This window comes from Dendrobates tinctorius, unplaced genomic scaffold, assembly GCF_039654945.1.
Source record: "Dendrobates tinctorius isolate UK_male_01 unplaced genomic scaffold, ASM3965494v1 ptg000038l, whole genome shotgun sequence".
NCBI classification, from domain to species: Eukaryota; Metazoa; Chordata; class Amphibia; order Anura; family Dendrobatidae; genus Dendrobates; species Dendrobates tinctorius.
The window spans coordinates 2,748,079-2,756,525 of record NW_027361706.1 but is presented as its reverse complement, the minus strand read 5'-3'; positions in this window follow the sequence as shown (position 1 = coordinate 2,756,525).

Below are 8,447 nucleotides of genomic sequence, written 5' to 3'. Positions count from 1 at the left end.
GTGTAAGATCAGCGATCTGACATGTACTGCAGGAGGCTTTCTCAACGCCTAATCTCAGCAGGTACTGAGAAATCCACCTCCCTGCAGGACCCCAAAGGCCCCCGCGGCCATCTTGGATCCAGGGGCCTGCACTGTTCCCTGCGTGATTCTTCCCTATGCCCATGTTTGATCGCAGTGTGCCAGGGGTTAATGTGCCGGGGGCAGTCCGTGACCGCCTCTGGCACATAGTGCCGGGTGTCAGCTGTGATAATCAGCTGAGACCCGGCCACTATCAGCGGCGCTCCCCCCGTGAGCGCTGCTGATCGCTATGACATACTATCCCGTCCATGGGAATTAAATCCCAGGTCACATGGACGGGATAGTACATCATATGACAGAAAGGGGTTAATATGGAGCATCTTATAGGGCCACCATTAACCTTTGTGCAGCATTATATGGGGCATATATTAATATGGAGCATCTTATGGGGCCACCATTTTACTTTTATTAGTATCTATTTTTATTTTTGAAATTTACCAGTAGCTGCTGCATTTTCCACCCTCGGCTTATACTCAAGTCAATAAGTTTTCCTAGTTTTTTGTGACGAAATTAGGGGCCTCGGGTGATGCTCAGGTCGGCTTATACTCGAGTATATATGGTATGTCAAATTGGTAGCTAGACCCTAGTGGGTCTTGCACAGTGTCATTTTTACTACAGTCCACAAATGTAATTTAGATCCCTAATCTCACCTCTGCTTTACCAGCATGATGAATTAATAGGAAAAACACATGGTATTGATGGAGCTGTTGTTTTCCTGCCAAAGAAACTCAATAAGATCAATGAGGTGGTTAGCCGCACACGGAATGGAGAAATAGTAAAGATGACAATTAGTTTCACATTTGAGTTAAAACTCTCTTCACCAATTTGCTTTCACTTTTACAACATTATATTCCGAAGCCTTGAAGAAAAAGATGAATATATTGTGAAGCAATTAGGTGTGAATAATTATCACCCAATTGATGTTACATAAGTCAAATCAATCCTATAAAGAGAGCACGGCACTCAGGAATAGCTTGGTTGTTGGTGCTCAAGTCGGGTATCCAACCCATCAATCAAAAAATGACAAAAATCTTTGCAGTCAATATGTGAAATATTCAGACACTTTTATTTTGTGCATCCAGACAGAAAGGTTTAAACGTTTTCGGTCCAGCATAGGACCTTCATCAGAAAAATCTCGTTTACTGAAATAAATAAATCCTTGCAATGGTAGCCAAAAGAAGGACAAAGTATAGAGTCTGGATGGCCAGTGGAAATGTTAAATGGCTGGCGTCTGGAAAGCGTATGTGGACTGAGCCGTCCAAAGTCATAAGTCAAAACATACACAACCTAACAATGGGGAATTGATTTACCACCAAAATTTTGAAGTATGAGACTAAGATAAGATAAGATAATCCTTTAATCGTCCCACCAAGGGGAAATTCAGAGCATTACAGCAGCAAGGCAGGAACAAGTACAGATACAGATGCATAAAGGCATTACACTGACAGTAGGTAGGTACATATACGAAAAAAAAAAAAAAAAGATGTAACCGGACTATCACAACTTTGGACCTATCAGTTCACTGTTTGGGTCGTTCTCCATTTTGGACAGTGCTGGTTATACAGCCTAACTGCAGCAGGAAGGAAGGACTTTCGATAGTGCTCCCTCTCACATTTAGGATGAAGTAGCCGGTCACTGACAGTACTGCACATCTTTGTCACGGTCTCATGCATGGGATGGGAATCATTCTGCACCATGTAGCTCACCTTGGCCAGTATCCTCCTGTCGCCTACTTCCTGAACTGGATCAAGGGGGCATCCCAGGACAGAGCTGACCCTTCTAATCAGTTTGTCCAGCCTATTTCTGTCCCTGGTTGATATGCCACTACCCCAGCACGCCACACCAAAGAAGATGACTGATGCCACAACAGAGTTGGAGAAGGATGCAAGGAGTGCCCCTCTAACTCCGAAGGCCCTCAGCCTTCAGAGCAGATAAAGCCTACTTTGGCCCTTCCTGTACACTGCATCCAAGTGATGGGCCCAGTCAAGCTTATTATTGAGGATCACACCAAGGTACTTATAGGTGTCGACTATCTCAATGTCATTTCCCTGAATGTTCACCACTACTGGTGGATTTTTTCCCTTGCGAAAGTCCACCACCAATTCCTTGGTCTTCACGGAATTAATCCTAAGGTGGTTCCTCTCACACCACTCCACAAAAGCTTGGTTAGTATCTCTGTACTCTCTTTCATCTCCTCCTGAGATGAGGCCTACTATTGCAGAGTCATCAGAATACTTCTGCAAGTAGCAGCTAGATGAGTTGCACTTAAAATCCGCAGTGTACAGTGTGAAGAGAAAAGGGGCAAGAACTGTACCTTGAGGTGCCCCTGTATTGCAGATCACTGTGTCTGACACACTGTCCTGAACCTTTACAAACTGAGGTCGGTTCGTGAGGTAGTTAAGGATCCAGGTGGAGAGTTGGAGGTCCACGCCAACAAGGCCCAGTTTGTCTCTCAGTAGAGCTGGCTGTATGGTATTAAAAGCGCTAGAGAAATCGAAGAACATTCTCACAGTGTTCCCAGGTTTCTCCAGGTGAGAGAGAGTCCTATCTAGAAGGTGGATAATGGCATCATCCACACCAATGCCCGGCCTGTAGGCAAACTGGAGAGGGTCCATATCCGAGCTCACTAGAGGACGGAGACGTGTGAGAACCAATCTCTCTAGTACCTTCATCAGGTGTGATGTCAATGCTAGAGGTCTATAGTCATTAAGGTCTTTCGGATAAGGTTTCTTCGGAACTGGTACCACACACGATAATTTCCACAATTGTGGTACTATACCTATTCTCAGGCTCATATTGAACAGATATGTAATGATCTCACTCAGCTGGTGCCCGCAGGTTTTGATTAGCCTTGCACTGATGAGGTTGTGAAGTACAGTATTCAGATGTACAGGACATCTTGTTCTCCGGGATCCATTTTTGTGCTTGCGACGCCATTTTGCTGTTTACGAGTTAAATTTTGTAACTTAACTAGATGAAAGTTCACGGCTGTTATGAAACCAGACTGTTCCAGCTTGTACAAGATATAAGATATGAGATGAGACCCTAAAAGAATGTGCTATTGTTCTATATTCTACGTCACGCAGCTAGGGACATATTCTGATTCTCTTACAATACTATTGGCTTACATGTATTACGATTCTATTGGTAGCTGTATACTTTGCATAATTAAGCAGAATGCTATGTAATGTGAGATTCAGTAAAGGGGCTCAGTGATCTGCCTCGATCCTCCCGTACAGAGACCCCCGTCTCCGTGTGGTCATTCCCAGTTGCTAGCAACGCCCTGTGAATTAATTTGGAAATCACTGGCTCAACCGTGAAGGGTTAATTTAGCCCTACCTCAACACCGTCAGGACCTGCAGCCTTCAAAACTTTGATCTTATCCAGTTCTTTTGCAACCTGGGTACTTGTGAAGAACAGACCCTGGCTCAGTTGACAAGTTGCAGCAGGGGGTGAGGTTATTGTAGCAGAGAGGTGTGAATGATATGCAGGGGCAGGAGCAGCCAGTGTGTGATTAAATCTGTTAAAGAATAGATTAAGTTCATTAAGCCCCTCTTTATTTACAACCATCCTGGCAACAGTCTGTCTATGCCCAGATATAGACTTTAGACCCTCCCAGACTTCATGAATCCTTTTCTGTGACAATTTCAGTTCAATCTTTGTCTTATAATTAGCCTTTCCCTGCCTGATTAGATTCTTCAGATCTTTCTGCACTTCTCTCAGCCTGCCCTTGTCACCTGATCTGAAGGCCAACTTCTCTTTGAGAAGAGCCTTTATTCCGGGGCTGATCCCTGGTTTATTGTTAGAGAAGCACCTCACTACTTTTGTGGGTACCATGTTGTCTACACAGAAATTAATGTAGTCCGTTATACAGTGTGTGAGACCATCCATGTCATCACCATATGAATCTTGCAGCACTTCCCAAGTGGTTGTTTCAAAGCAGTCTCTCAGTGAGGCAGGTAACATACTGTGTGCAACTGGGTAGTATAGATGGTGGAGACTAGGAGACTAGGATGACTAGTGTCATCTTGTGCATTGATATGAGCCACAAAGTCCTTCAAAATGAAACTGTTCTGGATGTAATGATGCTTGCATTAAAGAACTGATTGGCCAGATATGTACGGGGTCAGGATGACCGGGCTGCGGGTACATGTGCTGCATCGGGTCCAGAATTGTCAAGGCTGCGTCTCCTATTTCCCAGGGGAAGGAATAGGGGAACGGACAGACCCCATTACCCAGGAAGAGGGGGCATGTTTAGACAGGGAACCTGTCCGGAAGCTGAGGAAAAAATTGCAAAGTAGGAGTGAGTCCCCAGCTGTGAGCGTGTGAGCAGCAAGGGGGGCAGTGCACTACGCACCCAAAGCGCCGACGCCGCGACGAACTGTAGCAGACGTACAGACCCAGTGACCTAGAGGCAGGGGGCCAGCTTAAGAGAAAGCGGGCATGACAGCAGAGATTTTTGGCGTGGACAAGCAGCGCATAGGAGGCTGAGCAGTGTGCTCCATCCTTAGAGCACTGGCGCTGCAAAGGGCTGTTCCCGTTGGCTCCCGCCACTAAAAGTGATACTGCCAGAGAGCGAGGCGCTGTGTGCCCACTGACCACCAGAGAGCGAGGCGCTGTGCGTTCCTTGACCATGAGTACCACGCACATGCGCAGTAGAGAGAGCAAGTTCATGCCACGTGTTCAGCGTGGATAACCAATAATTATAAGGCACAGAGGAATGACAGAGGACGTTGGTGTGGTCAGCAAGGTACTCCCTCAGCATTTTCCCAAACTTTGCACTCTTTGTTGGAGTCCCCCGTGCCTCGGGGTCAGGGCGATGGGATGGTCTGAGAAAACTCTCCTCGAACTTTGCCAGTGTTCCACTGCGTCTGCTGGATTGGAGTTGTGTCTCTCTCACCTGTACTCCTTGCTTCGCCAATGAACTGAGACCTCTGCTGTCAGCGTTTTCATATGGGAATTTTTTTAATAATTCCGCAAGAAGGGCCCTCTGGTCCTCCAACATTTTAGTACACCTGTCTGCCTCTGGAATAAGAGATATAAAGTTCTCCTTGTAGCGTGGGTCTATAAGTGTCACCAATCAGTATGGGTAGGATACGTAACTCAGGTATATATAGATATATACATACTGTTGTGGCCAAAAGTATTGACACCCCTGCAATTCTGTCAGATAATACTCGGTTTCTTCCTGAAAATGATAGCAAACACAAATTCTTTGGTATTATTATCTTCATTTAATTTGTCTTAAATGAAAAAACACAAAAGAGAATTAAGCAAAAATCAAAACATTGATCATTTCACACAAAACTCCCAAAATGGGCCAGACAAAAGTATTGGCACCCTCAGCCTAATACTTGGTTGCACAACCTTTAGCCAAAATAACTGCGACCAACCGCTTCCGGTAACCATCAATGAGTTTCTTAAAAATGATCTGCTGGAATTTTAGACCATTCTTCTTTGGCAAACTGCTCCAGGTGTCTGATATTTGAAGGGTGCCTTCTCCAAACTGCCATTTTTAGATCTCTCCACAGGTGTTCTATGGGATTCAGGTCTGGACTCATTGCTGGCCACCTCAGAAGTCTCCAGTGCTTTCTCTCAAACCATTTTCTAGTGCTTTTTGAAGTGTGCTTTGGGTCATTGTCCTGTTGGAAGACCCATGACCTCTGAGGGAGACCCAGCTTTCTCACACTGGGCCCTACATTATGATGCAAAGTTTGTTGGTAGTATTCAGACTTCGTAATGCGATGCACACGGTCAAGCAGTCCAGTGCCAGAGGCAGCAAAGAATCCCCAAAATATAAAGGAACCTCCGCCATGTTTGACTGTAGGGACCGTGTTCTTTTCTTTGATTGCCTCTTTCTTTCTCCTGTAAACTCTATGTTGATGCCTTTGCCCAAAAAGCTCTACTTTTGTCTCATCTGACCAGAGAACATTCTTCCAAAACGTTTTAGGCTTTTTCAGGTAAGTTTTGGCAAAGTCCAGCCTGGCTTTTTTATGTCTCGGGGTAAGAAGTGGAGTCTTCCTGGGTCTCCTACCATACAGTCCCTTTTCATTCAGATGCCGACGGATAGTACGAGTTGACACTGTTGTACCCTCGGACTGCAGGGCAGCTTGAACTTGTTTGGATGTTAGTCGAGGTTCTTTATCCAACATCCGCACAATCTTGCGTTGAAATCTCTTGTCAATTTTTCTTTTCCGTCCACATCTAGGAAGGTTAGCCACAGTGCCATGGGCTTTAAACTTCTTAGTGACACTGCGCACGGTAGACACAGGAACATTCTGGTCTTTGGAAATGGACTTGTAGCCTTGAGATTGCTCATGCTTCCTCACAATTTGGTTTCTCAAGTCCTCAGACAGTTCTTTGGTCTTCTTTCTTTTCTCCATGCTCAATGTGGTACACACAAGACAGAGGTTGAGTCAACTTTAATCCATGTCAACTGACTGCAAGTGTGACTTAGTTATTGCCAACACCTGTTAGGTGCCACAGGTAAGTTACAGGTGCTGTTAATTACACAATTTAGAGAAGCATCACATGATTTTTCGAACAGTGCCAATACTTTTGTCCACCCTCTTTTTTATGTTTGGTGTGGAATTATATCCAATTTGGCTTTAGGACAATTCTTTTTGTGTTTTTTCATTTCAGACAAATTAAATGAAGATAATAATACCAAAGAATTTGTGTTTGCAATCATTTTCAGGAAGAAACTGAGTATTATCTGACAGAATTGCAGGGGTGTTAATACTTTTGGCCACAACTGTATATAACCAGAGGTGTCCGGAGGGATAGTCTGAGACGCCCTCCTCCTTTCACTGAGTACCGCGAATTTTGGGCTTCCCAGATGGGGTTGACCTGGTGGAACAAACTGAGACGGCCGCTCCAGTATTGTGCACAACTAAAGGATATTTAGCTCTAAATGAGAGAATCTGTGGAAGGAAAAGAAGAATTTTGTGGCTTGGCACATGAATTGTGTGACGAAGGTGTTAGGAAGAACAGAGGAAGTGAATTCTGATTGTTTCTGTTACTGCTATGTTGAAGAAGGAAAAATTGTCTATTATTATGGCAAGGACGGGATGTATTGTGGTTCAAGCAAGTGTCTGTGGTGTGAGGAAGTGATTAAAAGAAGGAACTGAGATTAATGATACTAATGTGTTAGGCAGACTAATAGTTAAAAGTGATGATTTGAAAGAAGAGGTCTCCTTGCTAGATGAGAATTGTACAAGAAGACCGAGAGGCAGCCCCCACCTTTTCTTTGTTAAACGCTCACAGTATCTATTATCAGCCACCGCTGACAGCCTCAGTCCCCGCTAAGAAAAAAAAAAAGTTTTCAGAAGAATTTAACCCGCCTGTTCAGCGTACAGAGAAAAAAAAAGCAAGCTAGCAGCCAGTAGCTGCTCCAGCCCCCACCATTGTGCCCAGCGAGGCTGCGAGTTCACAGTCCCTTATCAGTATCAGTGTGCCCTTCAGCCCACACAGCAAACTCTGCCCCCCCCCCACAGACTTCAGCTACTGGGAAACCTGCTCCTCAGCCCCTCCCTGCTAATGCTGGCACTGTGCCAGACTCGAACATTTTCAGAGATTGTCATTCCCCTGCCATTTTAATCGGAGTAGATGGTAGACCCAATTAATATACTTTTATAAACCCTATTTCTGTGGGACCTTTTCCCAAGGTTACTGTTCAGTTTGTAATCTCCCCCACACGTCCAGTAAATTTACTAGGGGCAGATTTATTATTACAGTTCCGCTCCGGAATATAATTCCAAGATGATGGTCAGATGGCTCTTACGTTATGAAGACAGTGAGGAAATCTGTATTTTGCATGCCCTTCCTACAGTTATGATGGCCCTGATAGGCCCAGATCCACCCCCAATATTGCCTGAGGATCAATGACGCACCCCATAGCTCTCAGAGATACTATCTAAACTCTGGTCAAAAGGGTCAAATGATATAGGGAGAATGCCTGTAGAACCAGTAAAAGTGTTTCTCAAACCTGGTGCCTAATCCTCATACTCTTTTGTCCCAAATACCCCAGGATGCTCACTGTATAATGAAGCCCATACATATCTTTTTGTGGCAGCTTTGATGTCCGGCCTCAGACCCGAATTGAAAGAGGCAATAATTTCAGTTAGACTTGACGTTGAGAATTCCACCCCGGCTGATGCATTGAAAGTAAAAAAAAGTTTTCAGACTTTAACCTGCTCTGTTCAGGAGAGAGAGAGAGAGAAAAAAAAAAAAAAAAAGAGCAAACAGCAGCCTCTAGCCCCCACCGCAGCTGCGAGCACACAGTGTGCCCTTCAGCCCACACAGCAAACTCTCGCCCCCCTTCTTCAGACTTCAGCTAGTGGGAATCTTGCTCCTCGGCCCCTCCCTGC